At 42.8% G+C, this 27,007-nt stretch overlaps 1 protein-coding gene across 2 annotated transcripts in view; it reads right to left on the bottom strand.

Annotated features, from left to right (window-relative positions):
• adarb1b (adenosine deaminase RNA specific B1b) overlaps positions 1–27,007 on the bottom strand; it is a 124,868-nt gene that overhangs the window by 30,365 nt on the left and 67,496 nt on the right. Inside the window, exon 3 of one of the 2 annotated variants that reach the window (XM_080903862.1) lies at positions 18,358–18,391. The gene's annotated coding sequence lies outside the window, so the exon portion shown is untranslated. Of the gene's footprint in view, positions 1–9,908; positions 9,958–18,357; positions 18,392–27,007 lie in introns of those variants that run through there. The other variant, XM_080903863.1, reaches the window with a different exon arrangement.

The following is a 27,007-nucleotide window of genomic DNA, read 5'->3' as shown; positions in this document are numbered from 1 at the left end:
AGGTGTCACGGATTTTGGTATTGACCGTTTTTTAAAACGCACGTGACTGAAGTACAAAATTTAAAACGAACCAAAAGAACCTGAGCCGAGGGCTGCCAACTATCTGGCCTCACGCGCATAAACGATTGTGTGTCATCAAGTCGCGAGATGGTTCGGTTCCAGGTAATTCTGAGTGGACGCCAAGGGAGGCGGGGAAAAGAGAAAGATGAGAAAGATGAAAAGCCTCAAATTCAATCTGGCATGGTGAGAGGGACTAAGGGGAAATAAGGTGGTTTTGATTTGTCTCTCATCCCTCGCTTGCACTGTGACGGAGCGATAGAGCATCGCCACTGTGGAGGGAGTACCCGCAGTGGCCGACTGATGGGAGGAGGCAGGGTGAGGGGGAAGCGGAACAGGGCGATGGAAAGGTAAAGGTGAGTGAGGAACGCAGGATGAGAGAGATAGAAAATGCAATCCTATTCCAAGTAAAAGAGAATCATTATCTCCTTCAAAACAGAAGGAGATGGAAAGGTCTGCCCTTGGCAGGCCGTGGGGTTCATCCCATTTAAAACAAACTGCCTATGACGGCTTGTGTAGGCAGATTTTCCATCATGATTTGAGGTTTCTAACCAAATCATTTTGCTTGCATGGAAGACCGACTTAATAATTAACAAAAATGCACCGTCTGAAACTGGATCTCTATGCTTTTTATGTAAAACCTATCAAAGAAAATTGGGCACACATGTATTAAGACTTAAATCCCACATGCGAATGAAAAAGAATCACTGATATCGAAGCGATGAAGCCGATCCCCCGATACTTCTGAGAGAGGATGACAAACATAAAAAGACATGACAACAAGAACAAACGAGTGTGTGGGGCAAGTAGGCATTTATAGATGTGTTACCGGACAGTAAGCTGTGGTTCAGCTCTGAGCTTCGGATAAATTCTCTCCAGTACAAGAACACAGGGCACATATTCAACACACTGAATCTGTGATTGTGCTGAATTCTGTCGGCAACTCTCTCCAAGTAAACAACAACATCATGACGCTCTTTAATCATATTATGCTCAAACCTCTGATAAACAGGAGCCCTGAAAAACTGTAGGCATGCACTTTGTGTACACATTACCTTAGTGCTGTGTCTCAGTGGCAGAATGGGATTAACTGTGATGTTCAGTATCCTCTACTCGTCAAATACTGCCTGACTTTTCTAGTCTTTGCTTGTATACCTGACCTTTCACTGCAAATGGTGAGCGAGGGCTTTTAAAATGCTTGGGACACAGATCTGCCTGATGAGCAGGGTGCAGGGCGCATACAAGAACTCCGAGTGCCTCTTTAGATTCAAGTCTCGGTATTTGGCGTCTTTATTTGGTGGTCAGTCAGCTTTCATTTTTGACGCCAGTGCCATCCAATCCAGGCAGGTCCATCACCCTGAACTACTGCATTTACTAGCTTAGAATTATGCAACTGTGAACATTAAATAGCTTTAAGCTGCGTCAAAATGATTTAGGAGCCATTTCCTACCTTTCTGTATGTTGTACTGTCCACCCTTGCATGTGGTTTATGAACTGAGCTGACAGGTTTAAAGGGCACTGGTAAGCTCTGCGCTCATCGTCACTATATTCTACTCAGAATGTTTCTAAACTACATCACTGCTCTGCCTTTCACATATCCTCACTCATTTGTTTCTATCTGAACCTGTCCATGTTTCAGAGGAATACAATCCCACGACTAGTTCGTGTTTTCTAAATGATAAAGAATCCCGTGCACGATGCGTCCGCCTTCCATCGCAGACGCTGGCTGTTTAAATGCAAAGAAAATATTACAAAAAAACCTCAATGTGTATCAAAAAAGGACACAAGTTACACTTTGTATCGGTGATGGCATGGCAATTGCCCCACGGATGAAATGATGGTTTCTAATTGGTCCCATGACAACATGATAGCCTCTGATATGGGTCAGTGTAAAGTCAGGTTTCTACTGTCGTCTCAAATGAAAGGTTTGATCTTTTGTGTGATCGTACAGAAGCTGGGGAAGGTGCTAGGATTTTCAAAGCCCTTATCTCCTTTTATTTGAGTCCTTCCCTTTCACTCGAGATATGTAGCTGCACTGTAATTGAAAATAAACTGCTTTTAAGAAAAGGCTACGAGTTCTCTTCATGTCTGTCTTTGAATGTTATCTGACAGTATCGAGAAGTAGCTCGAAAAGCTTTGAACGCAGGCAGAACCTGAAAACTCCAATTGTCATAAAAAAAACAACAACATTGCATCTTGCTTTTTTTTGATGGATGAAATTACTTAAAAGCAATTCATTCAGCACTTCATGCCTCCCGTAATTTTTCAGCTTGCAGTGTTGGCAGAAAGCGTCAGCGACACCACCCAGTGCTTTGGCCCAGTGAGACAATCTACTACTGTCAGCCAGACTACATTAACAGCATATTAAAAGACAAAAGCTTCCCCCTTCAAACTTTCAGCAGCCTGACATGCTGCTGTGTTGACAAGAGCAAGACAAGCTCTGAAAACAACCCCCCCACTTAGCTCCTGTCACCTGCAGACACAAGAAAAGCATCCTTGCAAAAATACAGCAATGAACCAACTTATCTCCACACTGCTGAGGGCTACCGAGACAAAAAGTCCTTAATCTTCAGAATCATACTGGTGCTAGATTAATTCTTGGTATTAATGATCTTGTTACTATTTCTCAGCTTTATTTTTCATTGGTTTGCCATCTAATGCATGCTGGAATGTGCTTTTTAATAAAAGTACAATCTTTTCAGAGAAATATATCTGATTATTTTATCACCTGAGTGCACAGTAATTGATATCCAAGCCTAAATCTTTTGCTTGAAAAATCTATCGCTCTCCAGATAGATATAAATCTACTATTGTCATAATATTATCTTTTGTCTCCCTTTCTATAATCCAACCTTTAAACCTAAAGGCAGCGCTGCAGTGTGTGACATTATTGCAGTAGTGGAGAAATGAATCCTGTAATGGTGACTGCCCTGGTTAAGTGATGATTTTTAAAATTCATGTCCTAAAGATCAAAAGGCGAGGTCAGTCTCATTATTTTTAATGTTGTGAGCTGACCAAACTCCATGCAACTCTGTAAAAACAAAAGCCTTTAAACAGAATTATTCAACAAATTGAAAGCGTGGCAGAGAACTGTGGTTGTATTGAATGTAGCTTTTCTGATCTGTAAAGCAAAGTTACCTGAATGTTTAGCACAAGACCTTGGAAATAATTACCGAAGACGACTTATGAGAAAATCCTCTGAGGGATGAAATCACAAAACATATATGTAACAAAGAAAAAGACTGACCTTTCTGACTTTACACTGAAAAGTCTTCAAAAAAAAACAAACAAAAAAACCAAACAATTTTATGAAGACATTTGCTGTAGAGTTATAAATGCGTGCTAGGTCATTTTCAGAGTGTGTAATTCATAAACTGCAGAGAGTCTTTAAACAGAAATGGGAGCTATGCTTGTCCATAGACTTATACATGCTGGTAATGCCTGCAAAAGCGATGGGTTAGCTTGGAGACTCACCTTCAAGAGTCTATTGGAGAAACTATTGACAAAGTTAGTATTCACTTCAATTCTTAACAACTTAAGCAGAAAATAGCTAGTTTTAATGTTTCGTTTATGTAACTTAAGCCAGCACCAAATGGCTATTTTCAACCACGTTTGCTTTCTAACATCATTGTGATCATGAAACAACCACGCTAACAGCTGGTTTGTACTTTACATTAACATTTCTGCTGGTAGAGCACAGGCACACAGAAGAAGAAAAACCTTTTCAGCTAAGTAGTTCTCGGGGGTGGACCCCAGTGGGAGGGGATCAGTCGCTGGAATTGTTTGGTCTCAAAGAACATTTAGTCTACAACCTGGTGGGCAGCAGGAATCCACAGCAGAGTACAAACAAGCAGTGACTAATGATATATATCAGAAATATAAAAAACAAAACAAAAACAATATAAACTGTATTAGCATTTAATTCTGCGCAATTCTACCTGAGATTATCACGCTAATTTGTATGAACTTACACAGCATAAGTAAGAACTAACCAATACACAGGTGTACATGTTACATGTTAACATTCCTTTAAGTTTACTGTTTTATCTTAAAACTATTAGAGTGAAAAGTATGTATAATAAGCAAAGACATTCAAAATTGCTTATCTTACTGACACCATGACAGCAAACACCTTTGTGAGTGCCATCATCTGACAGGCTCTCTGCGGTACTGTTGTTGGAGTGCCAGGACAGGCTGGGTAATGAACCAATACTGAAGCTCAGCTGTGAGAGAAGAAGGAAAGATGGGCACTGCCCTTGCTCGCTCACTCTAGAAGGAGCCCCCGTAGCGTAGCTAATGCAAAGATGCACCGCTCCAATTTGATTTTGGTATGTTACCTTACTAAAGCAACTACAGAGCAGGATGACTTTTTACTAGCTGCGTTACTATAGTTTAGCTGGTATATATTCCAGATGAATTATGTGACTTGTGAGTGTTTGGGTGTGTCACCGTGGCAAAAACAAAGTATTGGAGGTTTCCAGGGTAGTCTGAACCACCACCAAGGCAGTGAGTATTTTTGTAGGTGTCTGTCTGTCAAGTGAGTGTCAAATTCAATTTGATATATAATCATTTAGGCATGTAGGTGTGGTGGTTAGCACTGTTGCTTCATAACAAGAAGGTCACAGCAAGAGTTTGACTACATCATCTGAGCCAGGGCCTTTCTGTTGGGACAGTCCAGAGACATGCAGTCAGTGGAGTTAGCTTAACTGGTGATTCTTATTTTCCCATGAGTGTGACTGGTTGTCTGTCGCTCTATGTTAGCCCTGTGTCAGATTGGTGGATGAGTGGGTGTACCCCACTTTTGTCCTATGGTAGCAAGTTTAGGCTCCGCCCCCCGGGACCCTGATAAGGATAAGTGGAGGAGAATGGATGGCTCACTGTGTTAATAGACCTCTCTGCATTGAATCATACTTGTTGTCCACAGCATGTCTTTATCCTGTCTTCCTTCTCTCGCCGCAACCGGTCGCAGCAGATGGCCCCGCCCCTCCCTGAGCCTGGTTCTGCTGGAGGTTTCTTCCTGCTAAAAGGGAGTTTTTCCTTCCCACTGTCGCCGAAGCGCTTGCTCGCAGGGGGTCATATGATTGTTGGGTTTTTCTCTGTATGTATTATTGTAGGGTCTACCTTACCTGAATTAAATGTTCAATAATCTTTACAAAAAACCCCTGAAACCACATATACTCAAAATTGAGCCAAATTTTCATGCAAATCTGACCATAATCCTCCTAAAATACAGTCAGAACTAACCAACCCCACAGTAATGACTGTTTACTCAGGATTAAGAAATCACCTCATTGAAGGGCGTTGCTGCTGGTGCGATCCCATCACGAGACGGTCTCTATTCTTTGACATGAACTGAATTGGCAGTACGGCTGCAACTGAAGCTGTTTCCAATGTAAACAAAATATAACATTTCCTTGTTTTTAAAATCGAATTTCACATTAAAGAAAAGCAGCGAATGTCCACATTTGAGAAAGTGGAGCCAATGAAAATTCAGCACCTTTGCTAAATCACACCAGCGTTCACTTTGTGATGAAAACAGTTCCTGCTAATGTTTTATAAATCAGAGAATGGATGTTAAACATGAAGCCTGCTGTTTTTATAAGGTTATTATCTTTACACTGGTAATGCCTCACTGTGAATACAAAAACTAAGCTGAATGCCTGCTGTGCAAATATAATAGACTTTTCTTTCTCCAAAATGTTACAAAAAATGTTTTAGAGACAAAAAACTGATGAAACTAAAATTGGAGAGATGCGAGGTGGAAAAGGGAGAGAATCAACCTTTTATTGTGTTTCAGACTTTAATATCTGACAGTCTGTCATTTATCATTATGAAGTGCTGATAGTGGGAGTGGAGAAAGGTGGAGAAAACAGAGGGAGAGAGTTTCAATATGAATTTTTTATTTGATGGATTTTATGAGGAACTGCATTTCAGAATACAGTCAGAGTGAAGGTTCATGGAGGAGTGAGAGGATTGAAAGAAAGGCCAAGTCAAAAAGGCTAGGCGAGAGATAATGGTATTCCTGCACCCGAACAGCACACAGACTTCTGTTTGCAGCACACTGTAATCTATTCTCCACTACAGCGCGTGCATAAGAAGCTGTAATCCAGAAACAAAGCGCCTCAAATTTTAGCATTCTGCTTGACTCAACAAAGTCGCCCATGCAGTTTCAGTCTTTTGTTTCTTTAAACCTACACATACCTTTTGATTTTTGCCTTTCATACACACACAGTCATTTTTTCTCTGTTTTTCTTTACTGTACGCACACAAACACGCATGCAAAGCTCTGAGGCTGGCTGCAGGTGTGGTCATAAATCATCAGAGTGAGCGGCTATGATTCCCCTCAGCACCAGCGAGCAGGGCTGCTGGGCCAGAGAGAAGGCTGCGGTTAAATGGCCGCGCTTGTTTCCTGTGTCCATCAAGGCCAGAAGGACTCACTGTTCAGCCTCTGGGTGCCAACTCACTGCAGAGCGCTGACATCAGTTACGCAGAACCACAAAAACATCTTTTGATCAGCAAATCGACGCTCACGTACAGCCGCAGTCAGATGAGAAGAAAGCATAATTCACTAAGACTAAATTACTGCACAAAGTTTTCAGATTCATTTCAGATTTTCCCTGCTTGTTTAAAATTTCAGCCAAGGTTTAGTCATCCTCATGTGTGCAATGAATAGACAAGTTACAAATTATAATGTAGGCTACAGCTAATATTTGTTCAAACTCTAATAATAAAGTCATTTTGAGCTTGATGTCTCAAAAAAAGTGGAACGGGACCATGTTTACTGCTGTGTACCACCCACGTTTCTTTCGACGACAGTCTGTAAACATCTGGGAACCTACGAGAGCAGCTGCTGGAGGACTCTAGCTGCTTCTGTGTTCTATCGTTCATTTCACGTGCCAAATGTTTTCGGTTGGTGAAAGTTGTTCTGGGCTGCAGGTAGGCCAGTTTAGGACTCACACTCAACAAGACATGCTGTTGTAAAAGGTGTAGTATGCGGTTTAACATTGCCTTGGTGAAAAATACAAGGACTTCTGTGAAGAAGATGTTATCTGGATGGGAGCATATGTTGCTCTAAAACCTGTATATAGATTTCAACATCGATGGTGCTTTTCCAGATGTGCCAGCTGCCAGACCCATAGGCACTAATTCACCCTCATACTATCAAAAATTCGGGGGTTTTAAGTGGGCGTTGATAAGTAGCCAGATGGTCCCTCTGTTCTTTAGTCTGGAGGACTCCATGTTTTCCCTCTTCTAATCTTATTTATATTCAGAGGTGCACATAAGTGGTCCGCATGTGCGCATTCGCTGTCAAAATAAAAGACGTGCGCCAGATAAGAAGTTGCAACGCGCGTTTGCGTACATATAAAAGGCAGTGTTTTTGTCCACTAGAGTGGGATTTTCACAGCATATTCTGCACCACATCTCTGTGCGTTCCTCGTTTTGAAGCCAACTCACCTCCTGCAACCACTTTTCTGAGAATACGCGTTTCTTTTGCGGTTCGGACTCCTTCTGACACCAAAGTAACTGCTTAAAGGAGTTTGCTTCTTCGACATCTTTAAGAGTTCTAAACAATTGTCTGTCCTCCTCCAGAAAATCGTATGTACGCAAACACGTGTTGCAACTTCTTATCTGGTGCGCTTCTATTTATTTTTATTTTCAGCGAATGCGCACCTGCGGACCACTTATGTGCAGCCCTGTTTATATTGCACCAAATCACAACAACAGTTTCCTCAAGGCGGGAAGGTAAAGCCCCGACAATAATCCAGAGAAAACAAACAAAACACCAGCGATCATATGATTGTTGATGAGGATTTTTGAGTTCATATGTTTAATAAGTTTACAAAATGTGCTAATTGTTGGCTTGTAAATCTTAAAATCTAAAGCTTCTCTTATAGTTTAGGCTTTTCATTTAGTCACAGATCTTCTTTTTCTCCGACTGTGTTTAACATGACAAATAAGGACATAAACAGTTGTTCAAACCACAGATGTAACGGCACAGAACTGGCACGAGATAAAGTGGAGAATGAGATAGGCACCAACAGCTCCCAACTCCAAGGAAACCAGAAATAAACATCTGCTCGTAATGACTTTATATAGTCTGTTTACAGCTGTGCGGTGGCACACCGTGTTGAGTTTGACACATAATAAAACGAATGCCAGAAAGATTAGAGAGCTGTGCTGCAGTCTGGTACAACAGAATGGTGGGAATTCAAAGCTATCTTGGTAAATCTTAATTAAGAACATATCTGATATGTGCTGTTGTTTTGATACGAAGTAATCAAAGGAACAGGAAAAGTAAATGTAAGCGAACACATTACTTAGCTTCATTGCTAGTCATCTGCTAGAAGGATATCAATTTCCCCGCTGATCATTAAGAGCAACAGTAATCCTCCAAAATGAAACGAGGCTGGAACAGTAATTACTGAAATGACTGAGAAGTGTTTTAGCAATAATCATCAGCTTTATAAGTTGATACAAAAATAATATGTTTCGTTGAATTGATGGATGAAAGTGTAGTAACTGCAAAATCTGTAAATAACCAACAGATTCGTTTAATCCTTTCTTTTTAACTCAAACAGATGAAAACATTTCTAGAGGGCTGCAAAAGTAACATGTGTAAAAAAAAATGGTTTACTTACAATCAGGTGTTCAGTGGACTACAGTGATAGACGTAAATATGAAACATCATCAGGTCTACTCCAGTTACTAGTTTTGATTGCTAAAGCAACTTGTTTGCCGGGGGGAATACTTGGAACAAAGGAAAACAAGAGTGTTGTGGTGGTGGTGTGGAAAATGCAGAGAACCAGAAAAAATAGCAGATCGAACAAGGCTGAGAGTCCAAAATGAGCAATCGAAGACGAGGGGGAGGAAGAGATGAAAAGAAAAAAAGGGGGGGGGGGGGGCAAGGATAGGGAAAGAAAGTGGACAGAGACAAATGGCCATGGGAAATGGTCGGTGCAGGCGAACCTGCCTACGAGACAGCCCTCTCAGCAGCCTTAACACTGACTGATAGGCTCACCAGGCAGCGCCACCGTCCCTATCCATTCCATTTGTGTCTGATTCTCCGGTTATTCTGAAATCACATTTTAAGCCACATCAGGCCGACCCAACTCACCCTCATGTGGTAAAAGGTGCTCGCAGCAAATCTGAGACCGTCAAGTTAAATGTGAAAACAGGTCACAGAATTAGATAAACAGTGAAGATAGCTCGTGGCATTAAATGCAATCCTCTGTTTCCCACATCTTTCCTGATTTGTGGTCATATTTCTATATTCTAAAACATGAGAAAGTTTACAAGATTGTAGCGAGACCAGGTAGAACGTACGAGTTGGAGATGGTGGCATTGGCACACGGACAGCTCAGGTTGGAGACAAAGTTCGAGAAAAGAGGCTGAGATGAGGCTGAGATGGTGCATCCACCAGCAGAGCTGTTGAACATGGAGCTACCAGAGTAGGAAGATTCATAGATGTAGTGAGGGAGGTCATGTGATTGGTCATGATGGCAGCACTGTGGCGACCCCTAAAAGGAGCGGCTCAAATGAGGAGGAGATTCCAAAACAAAGTTTTTCCATTTTGACTCCTTTTTTATAGCTTGAATTTGATAATGTCGCATGTTAACTACCTACAAGATCTAAACTCATATATTATAGTAAACAGGTTCATGAGGTTGAAAACATTTCCACGAATAGATGCAGAAATGAGACTTACAAAATAAATTTAGAGAGGGACAGGAGGAGGAAAGCAGGGATCGTTGTTAACTGTCCAAGTATGCAGTTAGATAAGTGAGTGCTACTGTCGCCATCCCACAATCCCATTACTTTCCCGAATAAGACTTTGGCAGGCTAGTGATTACCTCAAGGAAGAGTGAATGAGGAGGAATCTTAATAGAAACAGGATCGGTTCTCTTTTCTGTACAGCCCCGAGCCTCTCCCACTTCCTGAGGTGATGTCTCCAGGCACTGACCAGGTAATGCAGCGTAATGGAGTACACGTGTGGGCGCCGGTGGCCTAATGGAGAGGGGTCGCGGGAGAAAGAGGAGTGCCTGTCATCCCGCCTGATTGAAACTGATGGGCCAAGGTAAAGGGGGCACAAGAGTACGGTCACCCAACATGGCCCTGCCTGCCTTATCAGACAGACTTGGACATGAACACACATACATGCACACTTTACTTCAGAGCCCATTATTCAATTTGGCTGTTCTAATGACCAGTGAATTAGGCTGCCAGAAGTGATTTGCCTCCTGAGCCCTGCTGCTGGATGTACATGTTTTCCTCTGCTCTGCATATTAAGAGGCAGGCATTCGGACACTGACGTCCTCTGAGCCTCCAGCGATCGGGGAATTTATGCACCTGGATGAGGATAGTAAAAAATGGGCTTCATGTTTCCCTCCCAGTTTTTAGACAAGAATCAAATACCCACTTAAAGAATGAGTAATGCTGTCTGGAACAACTGACACAACACGAGTACACAACTCTGAGGTTACAGGATCATAAAACTGCTTTGGTCTCATAATAAACAGCATCGAAAAATTAACCTACGGCAGATCATTAGCGCAACAAATCTTTGCCCCGGCATGTTTTGTTATTGCTATTATTACACTGATCATTACTGGATGGATTAACAGCTCCCCAATGAATTACTCGTGATTTTTGGTGGTTATTATTCCATTAACAAGACTGCTTTTAAGTATTTTACAGCGCCCAGTCTTTTCCTAAAGCTACAGTAAACCATCAAAATTCAACAGCAGTTGATTCTGTAATTATTTCCTCAGTTACATCCTCACATTTCACAGCACGGGTCACAAGCATGGTCACTAACTACTATCACTGTATGTGCGTTTTTTTTTCTTTCAAAAAACTTAAATTACTGATCTTAGTTCCCACATGAAATTTGGATTTTTAATAAGTCCGAGTGAATCTTTACACACCCACCTAACAGTATAATAATAAAACAACATAATGTTGAGATGGGCCTGTTTACCTTTAGCTGTTCAGCTAAGGCTTCACTCACACAGCCCTACAGACCGCTCAGTGACCCACTGACAACCACCCTGACTGGTTGCTGAGTGACTGTTGGAGGTTGCTGGCTGTCAGTGCTGGACCACAAACCTCCTTGTGACTGCTTTGATTGTTGATGTCTGCAGACAAGTCGCCGTCGCCAAAGCAAACTGCAGACAAGTTTTTTGGGGCAGCACCGTATCCCTTTTTGCGATCACCAGCATCCTTCAGCAACCACTCCCAATCAGTCTGGGACTACGGTACTCTGTGGTTGTCTGCCCTCTAAACCTGTATCTGCTTATGATCGCTGATTATCATCGTCAATATCCTCCATGTTATATTTAAAGATTTACCATAATTTGCTTTCTCTTCGTGCTACGAGTCACAGTGAAACTCTGCAGTGTGCCCGTCTCTTCTAAGCAGCACCACAGTGAAAGCAAAAGTGTAGGAAGCTGCATCGACGCAGCCCCGTCGCTCTTAGAGTGCGTGGTATGGTGGGTACGTTACCCAAGCGCAGCAGTAAATCCCCCCCACCCACCCATCCCCAGCGGGCTGGTTGCCAGCTCTAAACAACTTTTTTGGCAGCAACTCTGGAAGCCAAAGTCCGCCAAAGACACAATAACCGTAAATACCATCATATGGACTCATTGCACACAGTGCTTTTATAGATGGAGTGGTCACCGTGGTAACACATCATGCTCACACCACCTAGATACTTTCAGTTTGCTTCGTATGTGCACTGGGTGAAAAACTGTGCTGTCAGTCTTTTATAGATTCCTTAGGTCCAGGTATCAGGTTTCATATTAATAAAACTTCTCTACTTTTGCTTTCTTCCATCTTTTCAAGGTTGTTGGGTGGCTGCCTCTCCTCTTTTCACTAGGAGCTGTAAAATCTATTTGACAGCTCTGATTTATGACACAGCATAGGTACCGAGCGCCTGTGGGGAAGGGAGTGTATGTTTGAGTGTGTCTGGAAGTGTGCGAAGGCGTGGGCGTGTGAGCATGCCCGGCACACAGGACCACCACTGCTGTGCTCAATGCTCAAGCACCCAACAGAGCACACAGGTAGGAGGGGACTCACACGCAGACACAAACGCCCGTGTCTATCTGCTGTATGTCAGAGTTTCTACACTGACATCAAGTGTTGATAACATAGATGAAAATTAAACGACTGCCGAAACGGCTAAAATGATTTAAAAAGTTTCTGTGGACAAAGCTCGACAAAAACCAACAACTAAGGCAAGAAAAGTTTTAACAGGAGTTCAAGAACATCCTACAGAGCAGTAAGAACTCACCGGTGGTTCCTTTTTCTTCGCAGCTGTTTACTTCTGAAATTTATCACTTGTTTTCCCTGCTCCAGCCTCTCCATCTCACCCCTCGCACAAGCCTCTCCTCCGTCCTTCTGCTCTCCTCGCCTGGACGCCCAGGGCGCTCAAACCTAACACCGTTTGTCACATTCAAGGCCGGGTTAGGGGATCCTGGAGAGAGCGGTGAATGTGTTTGTGTGTTTATATGAGGATGAGGAGGTCTGGAAATAAATGCAGATTTCTCCTGTCATCTAGCAGTTGAATTTTTACACCGCATGCTCGGTATAGTCAAGCAGGGAGGTAGCACTGACGGACACTCGGGAGAGGACGAGGTTGTAAACCTCTGCTGAATGAAAAAGGTCCTGACAGGTGACAAAGGGAGGGAGAACGTGTTTATACATCCCTAAGAGGATGAGAGAGGTGGGAGGAAAGAGAATGGGGGAGGACAGATGTACAGTCCAAGGCCCTTTACACAAAGCAATATGAACTGCGATGGAGCGCTACATGTGGTACAAATCTAATGTTTAAAATTAAGCACAGCGCGTATTGCTGGCAAAGATTTCCATATAACACATTTGTTGGCAAAATCGCATTTTCATCACTACGTCTTGTTCCATTACCTCAAAAGAAATTCCTCTACACCTATGACATGGAAGCAGCAGAATAACCAGCTGCAAAAGCAACATTTCACTATCCATATCATTTAAATGAAAGGCGAAGCTGAATCTATACGAATGGAGTTTTTCTGGGAGGTGATGAAGGGAGCCGACGCAAATCCGTGCATGCATCTCTGGGGCTGTGAAGTGTCTCTGCGCCTGTTAAACACACCTCGGCGTCTTGTGCAGGCTCACTACAATGTCATGCCGTTACAGTCATTAGTAGCATGCTAATCAAAGCTAATTACACTGAGACAGGCAGACACAACTCATTTCTTATCGTGACAGAGTGCTGCTGTGTTTGTGGCGCTAAATGAGGCACCGCTCATAATCAACAGTTTCTTTTTATTGTTAGGTAAATGGATGCGACCGCGTTTCCTATCTGAATTCCTCTGCCACCGTTGTCAAATGTTAATCAGTTTGTCGGAGGTTTTTCGCAGGTTGTAAATCAATTCTTTTGTGTGTACACGCAGCTTAGATGAATCTAAAAGGAAATCATTAAGAACGCACGCTTAGTATTTGGATAGTGACTTTTATAAATGGCAGTGAGAGTTACTCATTTTAAAACAAGTAGTGGGAAAATAAAGAGATGATGCCGGTAAATGACGGTATAAAAAGCAGGAGAAGAATGTCTTTGTGCAGAGGACGTAAGGTTATCTAAGAGGAAACGAGTGGCGTTGCAGGCAAAGTCTCTTCCACTGCGATGGATAGCAGGCGTCAGGCAGTGCAGAACCCCCCCTCTGCCCCCCTATTCAAGTTGCAAAAGCTCATTTTGGAGATTTTGCTGGCACGGCAGAAAAAGGCCTCTGTTCCCCATTTTCCATATTTCATATACGGCCCATTGGAAAGCATCGTCTGCGAGTGTCATGGCTTGGCACATTTATGAGAGATGCATTGAAGAACTTATCACTTGGAAGATATGCTTAAGTTCAGCATTTTGAAAGTCACTGTGCACTGTATTCACTTACAAAGCAAAGGGACATTTACATGGTGAGTAGTAATGCTATAGGTAAATATGAGCTCTACGGTGTGCGTCTCCAGCTGCTGCTTGCCGCGAAAAATAACCAAGAAATACATCACATCAATACGATATAAAGAACAAATGTGTTCTGCAGATTTATTTCCACCGCAGACATTTTGAGTTGCGACTGTGGAAAAAATCACAGGTGTGTCTGTTAACATTCATTAAAGTCCTCTCGCTACAGAATTACCAGAATCAGCTGAAATGCCTGTAATTCACACCCACCAGCACTCCGGGCTCATTACTGACTTATTACCTATAGTCTGATCACACATCCAAACTGAGCCTTCATTTGATCTCAGCTTCACACCTGTAAAGTTTCCTGACAGCATCGACACATTTATTGAAATTAAAAAATAAGAATAAAATGACTGAAGATAAAGAACGCCTGCTAACATACTGAGCACCGACTGTCTATGTTTTTTAGCTTAAAGAGAGCTTCCCCACTTAGTTGATGTTGTCAACAATAAAGATCTGAAAACACAAATTTCTGCATATTATTTTAAGGTTTCATTAAATCAGTTTATAGAATCAGACTAAACTATTCCTGACCCCACAGCAAAGCAGTTATTAGAGAGCTTAATCTCAACTAGGCACTGCTACATACCTGCAACTGCACATATTTCAGCAGATGCACCAATGCAGCCAGCGTTCACGTCACACAATAAATGTAAGCACTTAAACTGGATGCAGACCTTACTTATACATTGTAATATTATTGTGTTTTATGCAATACTGTCTACAAATTCCAGTAGAAAACGACACCGGGCGTCATTAGAGCACAAATTCAATTCAATTTCTTTTCTTCTCAACAAAAAAAAAGTAGATAGCACCGTGTGCTGAATGCAAGTCGAACCTTTAGAGCGACAGAAGCAGAACGTACGTTTGAAACCGAGCTACAGGAGGATCATTAAGAGGCAACAATAGACAACCATGAAGGGGTTTTCTGTCATTTAGACTAAAAAGACTTTTCTCAGTGTGTGCAGACTTTGCACGATAAACACTTTACTTCAGTCTTCAATGAGCTTTGTTGCACTTGTGGGGGAAAATTACAGGTTTATCCATCTTATTATGTGGCTGAGTCCAGAGAGCTCATGTAAATCCCTACACTCACTCAGTCACAAACTGAAAGGACTTGTATAAGACCTCCTCAGCAGGGCATTTCTTTTTACATTTGTTACAGATAAATAACAAAACTGGCTCAGTTATATTCAACAGTTTCAGCCGTCTGTCACACTTACATGCTTTACACTGACAGTGGCGCAGAGCCAGCGTTAAGGTCAAACGCCATCAAGTTCCTCTGTGACGAGTCCAAAAGTCTGCTGTGAAAAGGTTTGAGGGTGTAAAAAACCGCCGCACAAGAAGTAGACACGAACTGTGTAATGACAGCTGAGGAGTCAGTGCACGTAGGTGTGGTGGGGGCGCGTTTTAAACGGTGTTTGCTGTTGAAATGAATGTTTAACGACAGTCTCCTGTTACACTTTTTCTCCAAATAAAAAAATGCATTTTTACCAAAACTGGGGATTTAGACGTGATATTTCCTTCAGAGCTGGAGTGTCAGTGTGGGTTAGTGTCACAGACACGTGCGTACTCATGCGGCTGACCCTAATCGGTGCTTGCATTGACAGAAGGAAGCCTTCGTGTGGAAGACAATGATCTACTTAAAACGGACGCTCCACTTCATGGAGGTGCTCTGACGATTCGGCCCTCGCTGTCGGGGAAACCGAGCAGTGAGGTTTGCTTGAATCGCTGTCAGATGATTGTCGCCAGTGAGCCTATAAGCTCATCTCGGCTAGCATTAGCCGCTAACCCGTGGGACACTCTGAGGAACTCAAGAACTAAGCAACTTATCGGGAGGCTTCCAGTTCAGGGCATTAGAGCTGACTAAGAGCAAGCAGGGCAACACTGGCCCAAAGTTCTGCTTAGTCGTCGCTTTCCTCAGTCTGGTGTAAAAAAGTGCCACTTTCATTTCCGTGGTGATAAGGGAGAGCGAAAGGCGGGAAACAGACCTGTGTAATACTGATGGACGGAGTCACTGTGCGCGAGCGGGGCCCGAGTGTGCAAATCGGAGGCTAAAAATGCAGCATCAGCAGTGGTGGATTTACTCTGGATGAATGGACTTGACTCGGTGAGGGGAGCAGGGCGGGGGTGCGAAGGGCGGTGGGTGTCAAAGCAAGTGGCTGAGACACGGCTAATACTGCCAGTGAGCTGTGGCCACCTAAGTAATTACTACCTTTGCTGTTAGGCTAATCCCCAGAGCAGAGCAGCAAACTCAGGGGAGAAAAGCTTCGGAGCCTCCGGGGCTCCCGTCACTCGACTTCAATTACACAGAGACGCGGACCTGTCTCACCCAGAGAGAGGGAGCGGGGGAGGATGAGATACAGGGCAGGGAAGAAGCCGCCTATCTGCTTCAAATGCATTTAAATAATTCCTCAGAAACGTTCGGTGAACTACGCAGGGAGGACAAACTCCAATTTCAGATTCAGATTACGCTAAGAAAAAAAAGAATAAATAATAAACAAGAGGACAGTCACATTATACAACAACAGAAGAACGATTTCTAATGCGCTCTCTATAAATGCTGCTCTCTCCTGTATGTTCATAAAAAGGTAAACACTGAAAACAATAAAAAGAAGGATTTGAATTGAGCAGGATTGGTTTTACTGTTCAGGTATACGTGTGAAATTTCTTCCATGCTGACTAACACTTTGTGCAAACATATAGTGCAAAAATATTTAAAGAAATGTAAAGGTTTGGTTTGTGACATAACACAAAAATGAGAGGAACAGTCACTGCTCTAAAAACACATTTGAAATCTAATCACGCATCGAGTTTCGTCGGAGCAGGTGAGTTAATAAGGCGTGCTTGATTTTAAAAATTCAACTCCGGAGAAACAGTTTAAGCTTAAACTAAACACAAATGCACGGAAACAGAAACAAAGAAAAACTACATTCTGCACACTGACTGTTTGCAACCGAGAAAGAAGAAGGGATTTCACAGCACTCTGGTGATGTTACTAATTTAAAATTTGACAGAAAAGTGAGAGTAAATGATTTATTACATCAAGTGAATAATGTTTCTCTTCCTGCTGATCTACATAAGCCAGCTCAGCATCAGTCTCAGTCTGGGAACTTCCACTCTGTGGGTTACCTTTGCGTTCGGAGCGTTTCTTGCGCCTCCTCTTGAACCTGCGTCGGATCAGGCAGTAATAGGAGCCCAGACTCTGTGCGCCGTTGGTGAGCAGGGCCATGACTTGGTGCACACTACTAGAAATTCCACTAAATGGCTGCCTAACTCTGGCTGAGCGCTTTGTTAAAACTGGAGCAAATTAAACTTGAACTCACACACGTGGTCTACCTGCCCTTCAACCTTCGCCCTCGTCCGCTTCACAAGCCGTGCACCGCTGTTTTCAAGCTACTGACATGAAGAACGCTCAACTCCACACACCTGCAGCGTTTCTTTGTTTCTACTTTAGTCCTTCCCTCATATCCAAACTCCCTCTCTCTCCATCCCTCCCTCCCTTTCCTCCTCGCTGCTTCTCTCCTCTGTTGACTCCATGTCTGCCCTATCAGTAGTCAGAGAGGGGAGGCGATGGAGTGGAGGAGGAGGGGACAAGCTGAGGAGAGAGACTCATGTTTTCATATGGATAAGAATTAACACACAGACCAAAGGCAAACTCTCTACCTGTGTAATCCCAGCTCAAAGTAACTGACACATCCTACAAGCGACGCCAATGTCATCCACCGACTTCCTCCACCCGCTTACCAGTTCATCATACCGTAGCTTTCTGTGCTGTGTGAGTGTAATAAGAGTCTATGTTTAACTATATTCCCTCTGCAGTGAAAGTAAGAGTGTCGGCTCAATGCATCTCCAGTACATCCTCTCACAGTACATCCTCTCACGTTTCTCTCACACACTCAAACACACACAACACACTCAAACATATGACATTAAAATAAGCTCATATAAAAAAGTTACAACTGCAATATTAAAATCATCCGTTACTTGTCATCATACCCACCTGTCTCCTTCTTTAAGATTTATATTTTTTGTATTCCCCAATAACGAGCAAGCTCACCACTTGAGAGGGTGAGAACTTAGAAAGAAGTACTCTGCCTCCCTCTAGTGGCCATCTCGTGTAATTGCAGTTTTGCTGGGCCCAAACCACTTTTTTAAGCCACAGAAAATCAAACAACACTTATGATGGGAGCGCAAAGTTATGTTAGCTTTGTTGACAAATGTAATACAATTCTATCCTGGGTACAAACTCAGTATAGAGACAGACAAAGAAAGGAAGGAAGGGAAACGGCAAAAACACTTACCTGTGGCTGCCGTGCAGTCTGTGACCGGTAAAATCTGCAGGAGAGACAGAGAACACTTTACTAAACGACAGCGCTGACCAAGAAGTGTCTGCCAAAGCTCTTTTAGAGACGCAGTGCAACCAAGTTAGTGGCAGACAACAAGGAAATATGCACATGCTGGACTCATTCTTTCAAATTAGCCGTTTCCACATCAGCTCATCTTTCCCCACATTGTTCCAAAGAATTCCTGGATGGTTACCTAGAGCCACTCTTTGGATGGAACATGGGCTTAGGTGCCTGATCCCATTCATTTAGCTAAAAAACACAATTTTGTCAGTCGCTGGACTGTTTCAAGGCTTCCTGATATTTTATTTGGCAAAAACTACGCCCTTATAAGGAAATGTGATCCCTGTAATTGGTACACAGATCACTTATCTTAGACTGCAGGAACGGTAAGTGGTCAGCTGCGTGGTTTTTTAATATGTTTCTTAAACGGCTGGAGGAGAAAAATCATACTGGTGAAACCAAATAATCTACAAAGCTTAAACCCGCTGATCTCACATGCCAATGTAAAAATGTAAAGACTGACTGCATGAAAACGTCTGAGTGGGTAATCAGATAAGGCAGATCCTGTTAGCATTATTCATTCACTATTATAAAGGGATAAATAAGCCAAGCACAATAAAGCCTGATCACGTCAATGCTCCAGACAACCTGCTAAATCTGTCAGCCATTAAATTGGCTGCTAATGCCTACAGATAAATGTGGAACGGCATGTGTGTTCTTGATGCTGTTGTCAGTTTTTTTGAATAATTAATAACTACCTCGTGTGATTGTTTATTAACTGGAACGTTAATAAACAATCACCCCATTTTCACCCCTTCAATATGTTAATATTTTCTATTAACAGCTTTTATTTTCTTTGGTATGCATGCGTACAAGTGCTTATTAATGCAAATATCTAATCAGCCAATTACACACCAGCAACTTTTCAGTACATAGACACTGTCAACACGTCCTGATGAGGAGATATTTCTCCTGACTGTTTCAAGCAGATAAGAAGTCAACTGTAGCTAAAATAACCACTCATTACAGCAAGTATGCAGAACAGCATCTCTTAACCTTGAGGCTGATGGCCTACAGCAGACCACACTGGAAACCACTCCTGCCTTGTGTCAACAGTTCAGGCTGCTGCTGCTGGTCCTCTTATTATCAACTAAACATCATCTACATGCCACAGCCTACCTGAGTGTTGTTGCTGACCATGTTCATTCCTTTATAACAAGATAAAAAAAAACCTCCCCCATGGAGGCTTCCAGCTGGATGTCACGTGTCACAAAGCTCAAATCATCTCAAGTTCACTGTATTCAAATGTCCTCCACAGTCACCAGATGTTGGGCAAATAGAGCACCTTTGATATATGGTGGCATGAGAGAGCCACATTGTGGATGTGCAGCCAACAAATCTGCAGCAGCTGTGTGATACTGTCATGACAATGTGGAAAGAAATCTGAGGAATGTGACCAGGACCTTTTTGAATCTATGACACAGAGAATGAATCCAGTTCTGACTGCAAAAGGGGGCCTGGGCCAGTACAAGGAAGGTGCACTTAATGAAGAGTCCAGTTTAATATAAAGTATATAACGGTAAGGCAAAAATTATAAGAAAAAATGTAATGTCATACATGTAATGATATAATGCGATATGTAATGTGTAATGATGGGAGGTACAATGTGATATTAGAGTCCAAAAGGTACTGGATGTGTGAGGCTAAGCTCTGAGAGCGTTGTAGACAATTCAGGTTTTTTTTGTTCTGTTCAAACAAACAAACAAACAAACAAACAAACAAACAAACAAACAAACAAACAAACAAACAAACAAAACCCAGCAAATCTCTGACATCACTCTATCCAATATATCTGTGAATGGCTAATATCAGCTACTAGTAAAGGCCAACTGAAAGGCTCCATCTGAAACACTGCTACATGACCTACACTGCTCTATGAGTGCTGGGTCATCACAGACAAGGATTAAAAAAAGACATCGCAATTAAGCTTTAGCTTTGGTATATTATTGCTCTATGATGTCCACCAAACTAAAAATGACTAAACAAAAAATGGAGAGAAATATACACGTAACAGGTGAAGGAGGGTGAATGGAAAAAACAATCGATACAGAGAAAACCCAGTGAGTGAGTACATAAAGCAAAGGAGGCCAGAGGGAGAGAGAAAAGGTGAGGAGACAAGAGAAACCCGCCCGTATAAAACATAAAATGAAAATGTAATCCCAAAGTAAGCTCTTTTAACATGGGAGGCTGATTACAGCAGGTGAGACTCTTGTGTCACGGCTCAATATAAAAGCTTAAAACTGATTTATCACTTTTGGCCAGCAGTGGTTTGCTGTGTCATAGCAGGAAGGCAGCTCGCCTCTCCATGACCCCGGGTACAAAAAAAGGGTTAATAATATGGATGGGTGGATGAGTAGATGGATGGATAGATGGATGAATGAATGAGTAGATGGATGGGTGAATGAATGGAACAATGAGCAGATGGATGGATGGATGAGTGGATGGATGAATGGATGGATGAATGGATGGATGGATACATGAGTGGATGGATGAAAGGCAGGTAATGACATGCTAACAAACAACAAAGCAGAAATGTGGGGCAAAGAGGCCTGCACAAGAAAAACGGTGAACGTAAATATACTCCAGACGCAATTTCATTCATGCTTCTGTGTACAAGCCAAGCATAACTCCAGCTGGCCAAGTTTCACCACGACAGGCTGGCTACGTGACTGTTTTCTGTTTGCTTTGTTTTTTTGAACGGGAGACCAGTCAGTCCGCTTCCTTCAGTGTTTTCTGTTTACAGCGACTGTGCAAAGAGCTGCAGACAGGCCAGAAGAGACTGCGTGCACGCTCCGCAGAGGCACATGTTGTTCCACAGCAGAGACTTCAACCTCCGCTCTCTCTCTCTATTTCTTGGCATTTGGAGCACATACTGAATGGACAAGGGGAAAGAGGCTGTGGTTAGGCAGCCAGTACTTTGCGGTTGAATTTAAAGGCATTCCAAACTCAAATAACAGCCGAACTCCTGGTGGCCTTCGCTGTGGTTTGACGGAGAAACACGATCATTGACAAAAACAACCTCTTAAACAGTTTTACAGGGACAAAATCCAGGCTACTGTGGTGAACCCATCTGTTGGTTCATGCGTGCACTCACAGAACACTACAAAGCACAAAGCTCTAAAAATAAACTCAATGGGAACCTTTTTTTACGTTTTGTGTTTTCCCCAAGTCATTCTGAAGCTGTTCATCTAAACGTAAGAGACAGTTCCAGGGATGTAGAGTTCAGTATGAGTCTAGCTGCTTTACTAACTAGCCAACTTGTCCTATTATTAATTTAATTATTCCATAATTAGTCACAACAATGATGCTGAAAAAGATCTACACTGTGCAGTGCAATATAACCGAACACCCACTAAGATGGACATCTCAAAAAGCGGTCAAATGGTATGTCAACACACTACATTTACACTGTACGCTCATTGGCATTCATCAGCATGCCTCATTAAAACCTGGAACCAAACCAAAAGCCATCGAGCTAACAAGCTAGTTCAAAGCAAAAGGAAACCAATGAGCTACCCGACTGATCAACATCTGGAGAAAAACAGAAAACACAAACCTCCGAGTGCGGCCCTCAGATGCTGATGAGTTATCTAGAAAAGCTGTGCTTGTTTTTTTTCTTCACTCTCTGTTTGAAAACCTAAAGTTTGCCAATGTTTTTTATCTTTTTGCACTGAAGCAGTCATCTTACGTCAGTGTGGAGAACCAAGTGAAAACCTAACGCAGAGATTAAAGCGTGTTCTGCGGCGCTTGAATACCTGAATGTGAAGTCAGATGAAAAATGTCCAGGCAGAAGGAGCGCAGCTTCATTGCCTTGTGAGGAAGTCACGCTCCTAAAAGTAACACTCCCTAAACCTCATCTTGTGAACAGTTTGGTAAGAAGGAGAGAGAGAAGGAGAGATGGTGTGTGAGAGATTTGTAGTAGACTGACGATGTGGGGGTGGGGGGTTTCAGAGGACGTCCTCTTACTGGAGCCCTTTGATCAATAGAGTCGGGGGCAGAAGGTGCATGGAGAATAACACGGGCGGTTCAATAGGCTTGACGGGGACGATCAGAAAAATGGCAAAGAAGTAAAAAAGCATTCAGACTCTGGACTGGACAATAATTAAGTCTGAGAGGTTCAGCGTGGGGGGAAAAGGTTTATGAAAGAGAAACAGAAAATCAGTCGACCGCGTGTGATATGAGGAGTGCGTGACTGTAAACCTCAACTCTCAGTCTTCAGCCAAAAATTAGGTCAATGGCTCAGTAACCGCTGGCCACACACACACACACACACACACACACACACACACACACACACACACACACACACACACACACACACACACACACACACACACACACACACAGTCTAGCCAGGGTCCTGATAAGCCATTAAGCAGCTACCCCTCCTGCTGACCTACCTTTTCTTGCTACTACACACACACACACACACACACACATTTTAATTAATGCATTTAATTGAATGCGTGTGTCGTATTGAGATTGATTGCGCGCCTGCCTGTAAAAAATTCATGGGAGATAAAAGCTGGATCACCGTGTGCAGTTTTCTCCACGATGACAGCCTGGAAATGTTTTTGCTTTTCTTATTTGCCCAGCAGAGGGCAGCACTGTGACATGAATGTTATTATGATGCTGTATGTACACAGGGAACATGTACAGAGGGAATCATTGATTTTCTTTCTTTTATCTTTGCTTTGATGAGCATGCTGGGTGTAAAATCACCTCACGGTTTCTGCTTGCACATAAAGGAAACTCAAATCTCTTAATCAATGAGGCCGCCTCTCTTACACCAGCACCTGTCCCAGGTGTCGGTGCGTGGAAGAAGAAGAACAACAACTTGAGTTTAAAAAGCACAAGCTGGAGCAGAAGGTGCTGACTAAGACAACACAAATGACACATGCGCAGGGCGACTGCCAGCACTTTAAAAAAGTCGCACAGACACGAAGCCAGCAGCCTGCCCACATGCTAAATGCAGTGAACTTATGTGGGAACATTTTTAACATTTTTTGGTGAAAACTCTGCAAAACTTGTTTTTTTAGTTTTGTTTTTTTTTTTTTAAATCAGCGTGACTCCAAAAATGTTGCACAGCTCTGAGTTCCTTTCCTCTGTATTCAGATCGATGTTGTGAGCGCTGTTCTAGGGGGAGGATTCTGTGATGCTCAACAGAAGACGCCTCAGGAGAGCACATGCCAGGCCTGTAAACACTCAGCCAGAATTCACAATGCAAGAAGATAAAGTGCTATACGTGTATATTTGGCAGCGTGGGTCTTCAAGCATGGCTTGTTATTGTTTATCAGCTTTTTTTTACATGAAAAAACGATAAATTTCAAGGACTAGAATTCATATTAATATTACAATGTGATGTATTTTGGCCACCACAGAGACTGAGTAGTCCATCAAACAGCTGCTAGCATGAGAAGGCTGTGATGGATCATATAACTGAGTTTACACTCGATACTCCTACACTGTGACCAGGTTCTATGTAAAACTACAGTACTGGCAGCATAATAAAGCTTACAGTACAGCTGCTGTAATCATAACAGTTTTTACTGTGACTTGTTTCCACAGCATGTCTTCCTCCCCTCACCCCCAGCCGGTCATGACTGATGGCCCCGCCCCTCCCTGAGTCTGGTTCTGCTGGAGGTTTCTTCCTGTTAAAAAGGAGTTTTTCCTTCCCACTGTCACCAAGTACTCACTAGAGGGTTGTTGGTGTTTTCTCTGCATTGCTGTAGTGTCTTCACCTTGCAATTTGACACTATATAAATACAATTTAGGTAAAAATAAAGTATACTTGAAATATATAACACATCATGTGTTTTGTTGTCATTTTACTGTTCTTACTGTAATCTCTACCACAGTTTATAACTGCAAAAATGCACCGGAGTCCTGCAGAGTCATTAACACCACATCTCATGCTGAATCTGCACGAACCCACCCGTGCACCCCGAATTCAGCTTTTTGTCCTTCCAAAACAATAGCAGGATGTTGCCTTTTGTTTCCACCACTTCTTCCACCGTGTGAATACGGGGAATGCTCCTGCGCTCTACATTTTAATAACCAGAAGATGAATGCTGGCCAGGGGTGGTTAATTAATTTCGGAGTCCCAGTCATGGTGGCAGCTCTTTGCTTGTTAAACCTGAACGCAGTTCTCAGCAAAACAAACAATAAAAAACAAACAAAAATAACAACAACAGCAGAGGGACAACCCATAATAATCCACAGCTAATGAAGAATAAACTGCTAAAATATTGATTTAAACATAAACACTTAAATTCCCATCTGTGCCGCCACTGTTAGACTGCACATATTTCCTTATGTTCCTCTTAAGGAAATAAGAACCTCAACACATAAATTAGATGATTTATGGTTGGACCGAAGCCTGTGTGTCCGTCACTGGTTTCTGAAACTTTGAGCGTTTTTCACGTCACTATCTTGAAGTAAAAAGAAAACAGATGAAAGCTTGCTCATTGGCTTACGCTTTGATAACCGATGTTTTTTTTATAAATAAAGTTTACGTTTTTTAATTCAATGTGACTAAAAACGAGTGACCGAGCCCATAAACTCATCAGGCAGATGTTCACAGTGTTCATGTCAGAGACCAGAGGGGACCAGAGGCCTTTTTGCAACCGCAGCGATCGACATCTGGTGCTCTTAAGATCAAATGCAGGTTTAAGGCACTTCCATGCTGGCTTGACTTTTGAGAAACAGAAGCTACGTCCAAGCAACAGAGTCAAATCCAAATAAATTAAACAGTCTTAAATTGTGCGATTTAACACAACACTGTACAGACGTTTCACATAAACATCCATTTTACTCATTTGAGGATCACATCCCACCATCGATAGGGTGTCTATCCCGAGGCTTCACGAAATCCAGCACATTTACAATATCGGACATGTTACTGTACAAAACTGCCTACATGTTTACAGCGACTTGATGAAGCGCTTGTCAGATCCAAGAAAATGGATGTCAAGTCTGCAGGGGACTCCCTGAACTTTCATGTTTGTTGTGCCCTTCTGATGAGCCTCCACTGAAGCAGATGACAAAGCAGCTGGTAGCTCCATGTGCATCAGAGGAGCCAAACGGCCTCTTCACCTTCGCCAACAGCGCGAGTCACAGTGACAAAAAAACTGCATGTATTGTATGGGAAAAATTCAAATTCAGGTAAAAACACGACACGCCGCTGCAAACCTCACCAGCATCAGCTAGATAGCACCAAGCTTGAGTGAAAACACTGTGCTGTTAGTGAGAGACAAAAATACTGGCAAGATGAGAGCAGAGATGAGCGAGAAGGAGAAGCCAAATGAGAAGGTGGCTGCCTTCGCTAAAATTAGAGCCTAATGTGAGGGAATACACATAAAGGAACACACACATCTACCAAGTACCACACAACAGCTCGTGAATTCTCTATAAACAAACCAGATAGCTAAAATAATCTTCTGACTTCAAGCAGCTTCCAAAACTCTAAATACTCACTGGATTTAAAAAAAATCATTTTATCAGCTCCTATATTTTACTGCTCAGCTCATGAAACGGGAGTCTGGTTCTTCTCTAAATAAGAAGGCCCGTAAATAGGAATGACTTTATTCTTCCTATGGGAGTTTCCTCTAGTTCCCAAGCCTACCATCAGCTCCCACTACCGGGTGTGGTCCACTGCTTACCCAGGCATCCAATCTCTTTGCCTGGGACACATCCGCTCCACTGCTTGTGGCTTTGGGCTTTTCGTCTGGAGCTCGACCAGCAGTTGCACGCGTGTGTTTGTGTGTGCGGTCGACGTTAGAACGGGGAGAACAATGGGTGGCTCTGTGTTTGCCCTTCTGGCAAGATATATACCTGAAGGGCAAAAGCAACCAGAGTGGGAGAAGGGCAGCAGACTGCAAGCCACGAAGGCGGCTTTCAAAGGGCAGGCTGAGATGACTGTTTATTAGGTGCCGTGCTCCATTTTCTAGGGTGCAAACTATATATATATATTTCAAAACAAATATACACCGAGGCAGATGTCATTACACACACATCAGAACCTGTGACAAAATGCATCACGTCTCCTCCGACGCCCACGCTCCTCCAGTCTGATTTGGCTTAAACAAGGTGCCCGACCGAATACCAATAAAGCCGAGCTATTTTGATGTGGTTCCACAGTTGTCATGTCGTTTCTCGTGTCAGCTCTGGCTCAGCTGAGCTGCTGCAGGCAACAATATGACAACAATCTCAGGGAAGTCCTCAAAGATTTGCACCGTGCAACAGAAACACACACACACACACACACACACACAAAAATAGCAAGTTATGTGTTTGAGCTCCAGATGCAGGTAAGCTGCTTATGACTGTGTTTTGGGAATATTGTAGATAGGTCAGATCACAGCGTCGTGGAAGCCACAGCTGCGATACCCCTGCGTGAACTTCACGCCTACTTTAGTCACGAGATGTCAACGCAAATTATTGGGCAGCGTAGCTCAAACTACTGACGATGAGCAGTGGATCCTGTAACCGATGCTCAAGGATGCTTTAGCTGTAAATTGATGTGATGATAAGCAGTGCACCGGAG

This window comes from Rhamphochromis sp. 'chilingali' (assembly GCF_963969265.1).
Source record: "Rhamphochromis sp. 'chilingali' genome assembly, chromosome: 14".
In the NCBI taxonomy this organism is placed as follows: Eukaryota; Metazoa; Chordata; class Actinopteri; order Cichliformes; family Cichlidae; genus Rhamphochromis; species Rhamphochromis sp. 'chilingali'.
Note: the sequence above shows the minus strand (reverse complement) of the source record. Positions and strands in the feature narration are given on the sequence as shown.